Source organism: Monomorium pharaonis, chromosome 3 (genome assembly GCF_013373865.1).
Source record: "Monomorium pharaonis isolate MP-MQ-018 chromosome 3, ASM1337386v2, whole genome shotgun sequence".
NCBI classification, from domain to species: Eukaryota; Metazoa; Arthropoda; class Insecta; order Hymenoptera; family Formicidae; genus Monomorium; species Monomorium pharaonis.
The window spans coordinates 27590500-27605122 of NC_050469.1; the positions used below are offsets into that span (position 1 = coordinate 27590500).

Here is a 14623-nt window from a genome sequence, read left to right on the forward strand (position 1 = left end):
TGCTGGTGCAGGACCTGTAGGCGAACTATGCCGGGTATCCAGGCTGAAGGTTGGGCAGCTGAGTAAAGCAGCCCGGGGTATATCCTGAGAACAATCGGACCTACCGACCAGTATCGGCGTGGGCGAGCCACCGGCGAAATATGCATTCCTAGCGAGCGTACCTCGCGCTAAAAGACTGTTGCATTTACGTTGCGCCGCGCCGCGCGTTGAGCCAATAAATAACGGATGTTTAGCCGCCTCGCTCGCGGCGCGAATCGCGGGATCCTGAGAGCGGCCTCCGAGCCCGACCGCCGCCGTCACGTCGCTAACGAGATTCGGGCTCGCGGCAATCGTTTACCGCATCTCTCAAGTCCTGCTCCTCAAACGACAGATCGCATGCCTCCTTTTTTACCCGCACGTGCTGTAACAAACGATCTCGCTTTCGCCGCGCCAGCGACTAGAATTCGAGTGTTGCGGGCGACGAGCGACGACCGACCGTATACGTCGTCTTCCGACAATCCGCGGACTCTATTACGCGCTGCGGAGTTTTACTCTACGGTTCGAGCAGAAGAACGATGTTGTTAACGACGATGACGAGGAGACGTCGGTGGGCATCTCCTAGGGTAGGAGAAGAAAGAGGACGAAAATGCTACCGGGGAATAATAGGCCGGATTTGCGGTCACTAGAGTTGCCAGGTTTGCGGACATGCCGGCCGTGTCGTGGGCATCGAGAGAGAGAGAGAGAGAGAGAGAGAAGCTCGAGCTTGTTGAATTGTCGTCATGAGAAACGCGGAGATTGCCGAAACCCGCAGTTTAAATTAGAAGCGTACAAACTACAAATTGAGATTGTAAATTGCCTCGCGGTATACTTACGTATCTCGAGATCGGGGGACGGTCCACGCTTAGTACAAATAAACTGGTATCTGGAAACGGCAACTTTTTTTATCGTTTAATTGTCCCCTATGCTTCTCCTGCTGTAAAAGCAAATTAGTTTATGCTCGACAAAATCATAACGGTCATCGTTTATTTTATGAAGAGCGAGTTCATCATGAGAGAAGTGTTTTTACGACGTCACTCTCTCTCTCTCTCTCTCTCTCTTTCTCTTCAGTTTTGTCGAAAAATCAGTGCCGTTTGGACCGGACCGTAATTAACCGGCCATCACTTTCGGCGTTTCGACGCAGTTCCTTTTTGTTTCTCCGAATCATTCGCGCTCTCGTCCGCGAGACTCTCTAACGACGATGGATCCACGACTTTCTAAACGTGGACCACCGCGCCGCGATTACCGAAACCAGTCATTTCGGCGTCGTGTTCCTGCGATATCGATAATACTCTTTTGCTACTTAATGAAACCTCATTAATTTTCTAATGATCATCGCTGTCACGTGCAATTTCTCCGAGGAGTGTCGAGAGATGGGGTCGACAGGTTGTGAGAAAAAAGGTGGGCACGGCGCAAGAATTCGAGTAAGAAAAAAAGAATTGTAAAAGAGAGTGAGCGGTCCTCGAGAATGGAAACATGTTAGTGGATGGTCGATTAAGTATGAGGACCTATTATTTGTCATTAGTTTCTAGCCTTAAAACTATTCAATTTATAGTACCGTGCGAATGAACGCGTCTCTCCGAATAATCAGCAGCTGAAATAGTTGTTTTTTTGCTAGGATATATAAATGCGGACAATAAGTAGTTGCGCGCTTATGAGCCATCTCGTACAAATTGACTTTCTTTTTAAGATTATTGCTTACGAAACTTTTGTAAGTCGAAAGTTTTATATATGTCATTCTACTCTCCAATTTTGACGAAGAAAACTCGATGAAACCTTGCATATCCATCTCATCGAGGACATAATTGTTCTTGTTCGCACTGAACGGTTGTAACGGAAGCCTCCCGTAGATAATCGTTTTAACTGATGGCCATTTGTGCAAACGACACCTAACAGTGCGGCGAATAAATTGGAGGCAATTAATCTTGAAACAGCTGGTCAGATTATTAACAGGGTTTAAGCGACTTGTAGATCCGCTGTCCTTTTTACTCCTGCGCGCGCCTTCTCGTGTCCCTCTTCATTCGCTACAATTCTCTCATTATCTCGGTCATTTATCCATCACGAGGCTCGTACGTGCGACAATTATAACAGTGTACTAATAGCGGTGGAAAGATTAACGCGGGACTATGGTCGCGGAATAAAACTGAGCGATACACGAGCGAAAAACTTGACACTTAAAAACCTTGACATTAAGATGATGAAGAAATTTTGCATTTGATCTTTTGGATTTATTTATGACATTGCGAAATTGAATTCAGCATATCAGATTATTCTTTTCTTCTCGTTTTACAATTAAATCTGAGAAAAAAAAACTTTTTTAGAGACTTGACGATTAATTTTGCACGAAAAATTATTTATCATATTGTCGTGAAGAAAAGATATATCGACGTGTTTATTTAGAGTCGAATTAATAAAACAAATTTCGCCGCGCATCTTGCGAAATATCGAGGCACACGTGCGGATCCTAATTTCCTCGTGTAAATCGCCGATAATACATGACGTCATCCGGTTCATAGTGCTGATTGGGTGCGAGAATTGGAGTCCGCCAATTACCAGGTGACCCGAGCGCGATTTATGGGGTCGGCCGTAACTCATGCCAGTTCTCTCGCACTCCCCCTCGCTGAGTCCCCTTATTCCATAACTCGGCACCCCGTAACCTTACGACGGCGCTGTAGATAGACGGTCGATACATAAGTATAACTGAAAGCCGGCGATCCGAGCAGGACGTAGGATTTATTACGTACCACTCGAAGATCAGTGTATCGTGCCACGTCTCGATGACACGCTAACGTAAATTAATTACACGGGATTTAATAAGACGCTCGGCTAAACGTGAAAACCGCTTGATATCGAGTGCTTAGAATTCAATTTCTATCCAAGGAATAACAATAATTATTTAGGATTACAACGCAACGGACCAATTATGGTTTCTCATATTATAGATATCTCTGTTCCGCGATGGCATTAGAAGACAATGAGATTTGCATCTCCACCTGAGCTTTCACCTGTCACGAGGACGTGACTTTGTTGTGTCGCGGCGCGTCATTTGCACAAAACCCGATGGCTCAATAAGATAATTCGTTGGATAATACAATTTCGCCGGGCCGCTTTCAGCGGGAAGCGCAAACACAACGACGATAACCTCTCGCGACGGGGCTGACTTCCGTGTCGATTCGTTACGTAAATCGTGGCAACCCGGGTGTACGATCGATTGTTTCTGTGCCGCGGGACAAGTACCGAGAGGCTGGCGTTTCCGGCTGGCGGTATCATCACCGGAGCACACCGCCGGCGTGGCGTATCATTCATCGTGGCACGAACCGTGGCGACTCGGGATATTTCGCGAGGTCTATAATATCGGTGCTGCTCGACGAGAAGGAATATCCCTATGCAATTCGGATTGGCTTCGTGGCGGATCTCGCGACGAGCACGCCATCAACCTCCCGATCCCAAAGTAGGCTCTAATAAGCGCCGCGATATCTCGCTTCTGCTCCGCTTGCTCCGGGGAAAACGCGGCACGAGCGACAATCGACCACCGAATAGAAAGTGCGAGTCGTGGCCAGGCTGCTCTTGGTCGTGCGGGTCCAACAATAGGTTTCGTATCCCAAAGACCAGGCGAGAAAACAACTCGCGCCCGCAGTGTTACAACTCGATAATACTATATATATAAAAATTATATTCTCGAGAGAATCGTCATATATCTTTCATCTAAGATCCGGAACTTAGACGGAATATCTTTTTTTTTTCTAATAGAAAACTATAAACCGCTCTTGAAAATTTAATACATTTTATATATACGCCTTAAAATTATTTGTGAAATAAAAACATTCTACAACAGCAAAAAAGATTCTAAAGATATTTCCTCTCAACTTTCAACCCAGTTTTTATCATTAAAAATTCTAACAACAAATCTGCAATAAAACGTGATGAATTATGACTACGTTTGATGGGGGGTTTTCATGGTGTCGAGTTTACAACCTGCATCTCCAGGTACACGATCGTTAGCCGGCCGTCTTTATGACAAAGTTGTCAAGCTTATTCCGTTGAATGAGTTCAGTCGACCCACGACGGAACGGTCCAGCGTTAAGCTCTTTCCGCAAGAACGTGAGCAGAACTGGTTCCCGATAACGGACTATCATGGTAGACCTATTTGCTCCTTAATCGAGCACCTATTTACTTTATCGAGTTGATAGATACATCGTAAATTGCTGATATAAACTAACGGTCAATTTAAAATCATATTTTATCGTATAATCACTATTTATCGCTACGTAAAGCGAGTGTAAATATTAATAAGGGATAAACTAACGTATCAGTATACTTGGGAGAAACTAAAACAAGTATGTATCAAATTTCCACAAATCACAGTAACCTCACAAATGCACTTGCTTGTTATTTACACTTTGCACGGTTTTTTTTTAAATTTGAAATGTAACTGTTAATGTGATTCCGAAAGTCTTACATGTCTCGTTGTACAAAATCATTAATAAAATCAATTTACAATTATGTTAGGCAAGCATGTAGTATTTTGAATACAATTACCTATCGATAAAACTCGAGGAAGACACATCTTAAACAAGTAATAACTGTACGTACGCTTTACTCGTAACCTACGTCCATGTTCAGATCACAGTTAAAATTTCTCATAGCGGATATAGGCGTAGCGGCTAAGGCGAGCTTTAGGGTAAAGCCTGCCGGTTAAGATACGTACGCGGGAGTGTCTCGCGCGAGGGAGAGCATTTTTGCCGTTGGTACGAGTTTGCAGGTTGCGCGAGGCGATGTGCGCGCGATCGGCTTGCTTGCTCGGGCTCGGTGACCGAGGGCACCCCCGGGTCCCCGCGAGCTCCGTTGCCGGGCCCTAAGAGCAGCCGCCCTCCCACTAGCCCCTGGCCTGCGTTGCATCGCGTTGCGGTGCATGGCGTCCTCGTGTGGGCGAAGGGTCACAGGTCGCAGACACACCGAGGTGGTTCTCAACGTCGGAAGTTCCCGTTCGCGGATTAACGTTATTCTGAAAAATGTAAAAAAAAAAAAAAAATCTTCATCGACAAACGAGTCTAATCAAATTTCGATCTACCGTAGATCCTGTACATATCGGTGAGTTCGTAAAGGAGGTCATTTCATCGCGCTCTTGAAATCTTTCGTCGTAGGTACATCACCGATTTTGAGCACCGCGGTCTTCCGCCCGCGCCGGTTCTCAGGATGGGTGGAGGACCTCGCCCGAAGGATATACACGGAAAAAAAAAGTGAAAGAGAGAAAGAGAGCCCGAGTAAGAGAGGAAGAGAAAAACTCGAAGGGCGAGAGAACGACGAAAATCGTAATCTTTCTGCACCGCGGAATCGCGAGGGGACAATCGCATCTCGCACCTACCGGTTCGGTGACAACCGGCGTTGAATATTTTGTTCGCGGCTGGCGACATACAACGCGACCGTGGTGTCAAATAAAATGGCATAACGGGTATAAGAGTGTTTGTTGCACGCGCACGGGGAAACCTCTCTCGGATCCCGTGGGGTCACGAGAAAACCGATGTGGTTCAAGCACGGTTCGAGGCGATCATCCACGGTGGAGAGAACTTGTAACCTCTCTCGTGCTAAGAGTCGCGTGCATTTGAACGGCCCTTATTAATGTCCGACTTCTTTCCGTTGCTTTATAAGCGCATTAATGATAATTATTAGCAATTCGCGGCTTATACGGTTGTCATCCGTTCGCCTTGCTTTATGGATATGGGGACACGTCGACGTTGGTTAACGTCGTCGATCATCCGAATAAGTCAGCGCGCTGGTCACGCGCCTCGGAACTCCACGGAAAGGATCATCGCGAAGGAATTTTAAGATTCCGTTGGCACCATCGGGAAAAAGGGGGGGGGGGAGGGGAGGAAGAACCAATACAGGTCCGTGCACGGAAAGTTATGGCGCAAGCGGTTGCGAGATGCCTCGCGAGGGGCTCCTGTCCTCTCGTGCGAAAGGTCACGTACGAAGGAACTGACCACCCTCCTTCTTCCTCGACCTTCTCCCTGTGTCCTTCTCTCTCCTTCGCATCGTTCCTACCTAGTGTCCCTTACCTCGGGCATCCGCCACCACGGAGGGAGCAACCCCGGCGAGGACTTGGAAAGCAGATAGAAATCTCGGGGCGGGTCTAGCAAATTGAAAAATTATGCCGACGCGACGTGTTTTTGGCGAAGATGCGAGACAATGGGATCTCTAGATAAAAAGCTGAGGATCGTTCAAAAGGGTAACGCCATCACGTGGCTGACTACGGCGCTTATATATGTGCGCGGATACGCGTATATCTGCGCCGATCTATGGAAAGGTGTGCACACGAGCCTGATGATCGGCGTGCTCATGCATAAATACGTCAACGTTGCTTTCGCCCTTATCTCCGATCCGCATCGTGAGCCTCCTCTTCTTGCGTGTCCGTGATCGCCATATCGGTTGGATTTCCGATCGACTTATCCGCCTCTGCGTTTTCATCGAGCGTAACACGCGCGTAAGGCATTTATTTCACGTCGGCAGCGTGGAGTGAGAAAGAGAGAGGCACACGCGTCTCCTGGAAAACACCGAGAGTTCTCGACATTCTATTTTCTTCTGTCATCACGGTTGCGCGGCGAGTCGCGCGTTTTTAGATCTCTCGCGACACGCCGAGTGTCGAGCGATACTTACTCCATGGCCGCAAGAAAGCCGAGATGAGAGACGATAGCGATGAATCGCCGATTACCGGCCGCCGACTATTCTGATTTTCCGGAATTGTCGGCCGACGAGTCCGCCGCCTCGATGCCGTCGTGATCCGTCCATTCGTTACCGTTTAGAGCTAGGCGCTCGTAAACTCTCATCAGAGATCGACCGAGGTTGATGCTGCACGTGGAAGAAGTGGTACTGGAAGCGGCGGGTTAATTCGCGAGTGATGAGCTGCCCGGAGTGACTCCCTTTCTCACTCTCTTTGCCGGTCTCGCTCCCTTTCCCTCCTGTGTTCACGCTGCCTCCGCCGCTCTTCCTCTCCCTCCTGCCCTCGCGTCCTGCTCCTCTCTTCCTTCCACGGTTGACCACACTCGTCTACTCGTACGTACGTACGTACGTACGTAAGGTACGTACGTAGCCTCTGCCGTGTCTGCGGACTCGGTGTCTGGGTTCCCACGGACGGGACCAGGAGGAGTTCTTTCGAGTTTGAAAACACGGCAATCAGTGTAACTGCTTCTGGCGAGAAGATACTATGCCTATACGTGCATATTATATATTTGTATGCACACCCGCCCATAATACAATATATATACACGCACACATATGTTTCGTGCACTAAGTGCATTATGCCGGTAACCTTTTTCTTCCATAAGTGATAGCGGCAAACAAGTTGCATCTGAGTCCGGATTGTTTCGCATTTAGTGAGCCTATTCGTCATGAGAGCTACGATAAAGTAGCATCACTATAAGTCATAACGGCAATATTATATACTACAGCCCACGGGGAAGATTGATACGCGATGCGTGATACGTCAGTTTGATTACCAATAAGATGCATTTCAGTATACCCGGCCTGAGAACATTCACCGTGAAATCTCGCCAACTTCCGCATCGCATTTACAACATACGATGTCGTAATAATCATCTTATTAGCGGCTCAATGTATTGTTTCGACCACGTTCTATGCAGCCAATATCACCAGTCCGTCCTTCTTCTATTCGTTTGACTGTCTCGCACCTTCCTAAGCACTTTCCCGTGTACGATTTCTCGCGGAATTGACGCGGGAATCGACCGACACCGGAAGTCCGATCGAGCGCGAGGCGCCGCCGGGTGATTCATATGCGTGAACCCGCGAGAATCGGCGGCGACCGGTAGACGCCGCACGAGTCCACGTCGATTCTCTCACGCTTGCACGGCTGACTAACTCGTCGAGCTCACCGATATCGGACGCAACGCACTGTCGGGTCTCGTAACGCAACCGGTCGCGCGGCGAAATCAAAACAAAGTTCAGACGGGTGGGCGGTCTTGCACACCTTGTGAGGGAGAGACGCGTGGACGGGGCCGGTGATAATTATCCGGCTTGGCAGCTCGCGTATCTACGAGCTCGCGCCGCGTAAGCAAGGTAGGTAAATTAAGCGAGCGAGAACAGGATTTATGTGATATGGAACACCTCGCGTGTCACACGATCGACATCGACCGGCGGCGGCCGATCGATCGTATCTGATCTGCGCGCGGGCGTTAAAGCGATAAGGCAAGAGACCAGCTCGTAAGTTTCCGCTATCCCCAAAGCGGGGCTGCTGCCCGCCTCGTCGAGCGTGTAAGTAATACTTCCTGCGCGGTACTTTCGCTCGCCGCACGCTGAACGGACGTGAACGCGAACGCGCTCGATCTCTTAATTGATAGGTGACGAGCGAAAGGGCGCGCGTGTGAATCATGCTCCAGGCTCCGGACGCGCGCGCGCGCAGTTTATGTAAGCTCTCGAGGCAGATCGCACGTGGGTGTGACGCTTTTAATTATTTCTCGACGTGCATCCCGAAACGGGACATTAGGATTCATAGAGCGTTTCATGAATTCCGCGCGCTTGACGGACAAGTGGTTGATTTAAATTAATAAAGTAAAAATTGCGTTAGAGTTATAATAAAAGTAGGGTAATAGAATCTCTTTACGGTTGCGCAACCGCAGATTATTAACAAAAATTCAATTTTTTATCCTGCTAGGGATAGACAGCATTTAATTAAACTGTTCGCCCATATGTAACGCGATCTGTGTGGAATAATAAATTTTATAAATTGTTTAATTATACTAGTCACTCTCTTTCACTCGGGCCGTGCGAAACATGCCTCGCATAAGGATCCAGACACGTCGGGCAATTTAAATCCCGCTAATTGACAAGTACGCCCGAGCGAGCGAGCGAGCGAGCAAGCGCGCGGATATGAGTTTCTACGCTCCGATGGGGCGCGCGAGAAACGAAGGCGGGTACGGCTATCGCGAATTGTGTCTGCGATGCCGGCCGGGCACGCGGAGTCGGAGTCTACGAAGAAGCGGTGGCGAAATATAACGTAATATGAGCGGACCCGAGCGAGTCGACGCGCTCACGTAGGTAAACGATCGTTTGTCCTCCCACCGGCCGATTGTCATCTCACCGACCGTTGCATCCTCGCCGCAGCGGCAAGCAGCGACGTCACCCGGATGGAGGTGGCACAGTGAAGGTAGAGAGACGAAGGTGGGTGCCCTCGTGTGTTGAGTAATTGGAACACGACCTCCGTCAACCCCCGCCGGCCCTAAATGGCCAGCGGAAACGAGCGTGCACCACCATGGAGGAAGCTACCGCCGGCTCTCTGCTTGCGCAAGATGCGCATACAGATGCAGCCGCGCGGCCCGGCGCGAATCCTCCGCTCCTCGCTCTCCTCGCGGCGCGGCGCTTTATTGTCCTCCCACGGCGATTCATGCTAATTCAACGCGAAACATCGCGCGTGGATGATATCGGAAATAGCGAAGGAGTGTCGCGACGTATTGCGAGCAATTTGCCGTCCCCGGCCGTTGTCTCGCGTTGAATGACTTTGTTTATTCTTCGACACGCAGTCATGTCAATGCTTCACGGATCGCCATTTATATCATGCAGGTGATTAAGGTTTTCACAATGAAAGTTCTTGGAATGCTGCTTGTGTAAAAGAAGCTGCAAACCTGAATCTGCTACGAGTGAAACGGCATTACTTATCGCTTCTGCGAAAGCTGTCGGAAACATATCCCAAAAGTTTCGGGATATTCCGACGTCTTTTAATCGGCGCGTTTGAACAGCTCATTCCGGCCGGCGGATTAATATATACGAGGCAATAAAAGTGTGTGAAAGTTGTGCGGACGAATAAGTAATCATTAACGAGTCCAATTCATACGTTGAAAAATATTGGCAATAAAGTGTCGTGATACGTCAATTCTTAACGATTATCCTTACGTGGTCGTACTTTACTCCCCGGCGAGGAGAGAGAACCGTCGTCGGATCAACGATAAATTATCCCCTCGATACCGTTGAAATGCCGATAAACAAAAGATGACGTTTATGGACGTGCTTTTCGGAGCATAAAATTTTTTTCGACGAGGCAAACAAAGTAGCGCGACGGACGGTCTTTAAGGTATAAGAATGCGAGAATTTCACGGGAAGTCGTCGGAGAGTTTCGAGCCGTGAGCATAACGAGGCACCAGGATACGTCTACGGGCACGAATACAACGACGAGAATCGCCCACGTCGCTTACAGCCGTGATCAAGGAACAATGTATAACAGTTTCTTCACGGCTGTCGCGTCAAATCAAGGATTACTCATCTGCTGGGAACGAGCCGGATTTAGCGCCGAACGAGCGTCTCCGTGAAGCGTCTCTTGTTCTCTCTCGCGCGCCGGTTTTTATCACTATTTATTCGCAGGCTTATTATATGACGGTTTCGTAATCTCATATATATAATATGTAGGAATCAAAAGCGGATCGACCTTTGTACGCATTACGTAATACCTTCTTAATGCAACGCTGAGCTATTGAACGCGTCACGTCAATTCGCACACACAAATTCGAAATAGTGTAACTCCGATTTCGCATTGTATGCGCGTATGCGCAAAGTTACTTCGAACGCGGAAGTATAATTCACTCAGGCGGGGCGCGCGTGCACACACACACATACACACCGTCGGAAATGTAGGCACCATGACGCATTCGTAATCTACATCTAACGTTTAAACGCGCCTGTCTGGCCCACATTATTTAGCCAGCGAGAGATCTGACGCAGATAAGTGTAGACTATGACGGACTTACGTATGCATGTCATTAAGTCTGTGTGACGTTGACTTTCGCCGAGACATCATGATTACGTGGAAAAAATTGCCCGGTCTATTAGCTGCTATTAGCCTTAAAAATGACGAGCTGAGAAATTCGTTACGCATATCGATTACGCGAAAAATTGGTACGCCCCGTGTGCCTCGTATGGAAACGCATGGGACTTTCATCTCAATTATGTCAGAGGATATCGTGTCGAAACTTGGCGCAAACAACTTAAAAAACATCTTGCATACTTGCGGCGAGGCTCGGTTTGGGAATTCGTCGACCACGACCACCCGCCGGCGACTGCCGGTCACGTCGACCTGTTTACAACGCGCGCGTTGAGGATCCGTCGCACGGATGAGGAAGGTATCGTTCGCGGATTGACGTTCGCCGATCTTCCCCGAGATGCGTATCTGACAATGAGAGTGGTCCGCACGCAGACTCGCGGCGGACTGCCGCGGGGCTTGCGCGGGGGTAACTCAATTTGTAGTTACAAACGAGCATAATATGATAATGTCCCGTGGCCGGGCCGCGATATACAGCCGGACCTTCTTCGCTTTGTTAGCCCAGGCACCCCTCCCCCTCCAGCTGCGCCGTGTCATTTGTTCACGTCTGTCAATACGTCACCGATAGGTATACCGATCCCTCGCTGCCCGCCAGGGTACTCGCTCGCAGGTCGAAAGTCGCGCGCGCGACCGGATCCGCTCGAGATCGCAAACAATGCACAAAACTGAGATCTACCGGTGTCCTTGCATTTTTTGCCCACTGGCGAAGCGTAAAGCACGTTTTGTGTTTGCTCCATCCTTTTGATGCGCTGCTAAAATAATATTGCCTCTATAGATGCGATGAATCTGAGAAATCTCTGCTCATGTAAAACAGCGTATGAAAAATAGCCCCGTGGCGAGAGATCGATGATAGAAACTACATTTAAGTATTACGCATACATTTAAACATTACGTCACTGTATGCATAATGCTCTCAGAGAGAAAGAGAGGTATGTATATAAATATTACTTTTTAAATAAATTTAAAAAAATTTTTGTTTTCTACAATAAAATTTTACGAAAGAAGCACGCAATTTATTATATCGATATCTCAAAAGATATCGTTGATGATTTCGCGATTCTTTTCCTTATATGAAGAAGACGAATGGGTATTCACCGTAGCAGAAGGTTGCACACGTTTGCGCCCGAGATAAAGGAATAATACTTGGCACGTATTGCTACACTTTATTTGGAGTTTACGAGGCCCATCGGGTGGTTAAATGATTCGTAATACACCTCGGATACTACTATCCGCTTCTTGTTGTTCTCTCGGCTCTCTTCACGATTTCTCTCTCCGGCGAGATGCCGACGGCTCTCGTGTACGCGTGATTTAAGGCGCATCGTAAATAGATAATAATAAATCGGCATCGTGGGGCTCATTTGCTTCGGGACCAATTTGTTAGGATCGTTCGCCCTCGCGACCCGAATATATACACCTACGACGCCACGGGGCTATTTTTCATACGCCAAACCGCTGATTTATTTTGGCATGAACGAACGCCGCCGTGCCGCGAGCGGATTATGTGAATTCGCTTATACACGGCATTTGTGTGTCTTGTTCGCGTTCGAGGTGTCGATGACCAAAAATTCCATGGAAAATGCATATATTTTGGACTATAAAATATGCATGATCCGTTGCGCCAGGGGGCTTTTTCCCTACTCTCTAAATCAGAATCAGTGTATTTTTTATTTATTGATTTGCAATGATATATTTATAATTGTGATCATCAATAGCTATTCACTGTCTTTTAGCGATTCCAATTAAGAATAGAAACTTTCACATAACTATATCAATTAGTGATATAGTTACAAGTATAGCGCTGAAAAATCAGTCAGATTTCACTAATTCCAATTTAGAAAGTAGAAATAATAATTGTGCATTTACTCGCAGTCATTTTTCTTACTTAAATATTATTACAATACTCAGTTTTATTAAATTAGATGGGATAATTTTTATTCTCTATTACTTTTAAAATACTTTAGAAAAATCTTCAATCTCACTTAAATAATCTTCACTAAACATTATTGAGGCGCTCAAACTCATTGTCCGAGTTAGCAAAAATGTTTTTGCACTGCATCTTAAAGTCTCGTATTTTTACATAAAATGATAAAAAATTCGTTTGTCAAGTAATAGATGAAATTACACACTATACGACGACTGTAGCATCGAGTCGCCCGAGTCTTCGGGAGTCTTAGGGCCGCAGCGAATACGCGTGAGATGAAAGGATTCTGATTAACTACGAGCCTCCTTCCGCAAACAGTCGATGGAGCTTCTGTCACTGCGAAATCGATGATCCACGCCTGTCAGGCTATTAACACCTCCGACGTGGTTCGTTATCATTATCGCCTGACATCGGCGGGGATTTTAATTTGAGTTTCACCGCATGGGCACCACACTCACGTGGTAGTCGGCGCCGTACAAGGAAGCAATCACGATGAAAGGCGAAATTGGCGCGAGCTGCGAAACCCTGCGGTGGTTTTCAGAAGCGACAAAGGCTGCCCGCTGGTGCGGTCTGATTAACAATTGAAATTTCGCATTCGCGCCGACGTGGTCGCCGGTCGACGGCTAATACCGGTTGACCGGCAACTTTTCCAGCGAGATCGGTCAACGACGGTCTTTTTCCTCTCTCTCTCTCTCTCTCTTTTTTTCTTTCGTTCGGTCGATGCAGTAGGTAAACTATGACACCTGCCACATTGGGGATATGAATATGCGATTTCCAGATCCAGGTTCGCATCGCGCGTAACGGTGCCGGCGAGTTTTGCCTCGGCCTGCCCGGTCGCGCAAACGAATCGACGTCCATTATCCAACGACGAAGATTACGCCAGAAGAGATTGACTTTCCGACGCGAGAGATCGCGCCGATGCTTTTACGACGATTGATGCATAGTTGGCTACTTCGTTACACATCGCTCACCCGCGGGCATGCAATCGCCGTTTGTCTCGCAGCGAGGTCCCGTTGCGCGCTCTCCGCGGAGCGCGTCCCGACTGAAGTCTTATCACCATAAACTAATCAGCCGTCAATAGGCGAGATCGCCGCGGTCGTAAGTAAGCCGTGCCCGTAGAAACCGCAAACAGCGTGCTAAAATACTTATAACGTGTCCGAACGGAGGATGCGCGACCTTTAACGGGAGAGAGAATCCGCGCGCGACTCTTCTTCTCGGCGCGAGTGCGTGCGCGAGTGCGTCCCGGTGTAACGTAATCTAAAACGCACAATCCTGTTGTACACGGAACTCTCTCTAATAAACTTGTCAACAGGGAATTTCGCGTTGTAACCGTGTGACGAAGAAAAATGCAAGTTAGAAAAGCTATGCTAAAAGTATAAGATGTCTTGCTGAATATCACGTTAAGTAGATTATATGATCGATGCCTTGCAAAACTTTTTTGGTCCGGACACGGCACTCCGATGTCCGCGTAGATTCGAAAGTAGGAATGAGCCGGCAAGAGGAAAAATAATATGACACACGAACGTAGAACATGAAGCGCCTATTCTTCATGTAATGAGTCGACAGCTGTGGCAAATGAATCCTTTCTCTCCCTAAACACAAGTGGCTGATCTATCGATCATCACGTGTCGCGTAGTCACAGTTGCCGACTGAAGTTCGTTAGATTGCTTGAAATTAGCGGTTCAGCCCTGTAATAAAAATTGACCGAAATGTCCTCGTTTCTATTCGGCGCGTAACATACGGTGTCATCTATTATAATCTATCATTTGATTAAAGGAACTAATTCGCCGCTCGCTCTTAGATATGTCGGTTTGTGGGATAGGTCGAAGGTCGAAGGAGAAATTTTTGGTAAGAAATTGACGATGAGT

General features: G+C 47.7%; 1 protein-coding gene and 1 long non-coding RNA gene across 5 annotated transcripts in view; one reads left to right on the forward strand and one right to left on the reverse strand.

The window, feature by feature from the left end:
• LOC105840452 (knirps-related protein) overlaps nt 1-14623 on the reverse strand; it is a 180530-nt gene that overhangs the window by 73943 nt on the left and 91964 nt on the right. Inside the window, exon 1 of one of the 4 annotated variants that reach the window (XM_036283932.1) lies at nt 6670-7238. The exons of the other annotated variants lie outside the window; for them this stretch is intronic. The gene's annotated coding sequence lies outside the window, so the exon portion shown is untranslated. Of the gene's footprint in view, nt 1-6669; nt 7239-14623 lie in introns of those variants that run through there. 4 annotated transcript variants of the gene reach the window in all.
• LOC105840444 overlaps nt 1-14623 on the forward strand; it is a 105626-nt gene that overhangs the window by 56565 nt on the left and 34438 nt on the right. The window lies entirely within an intron of this gene.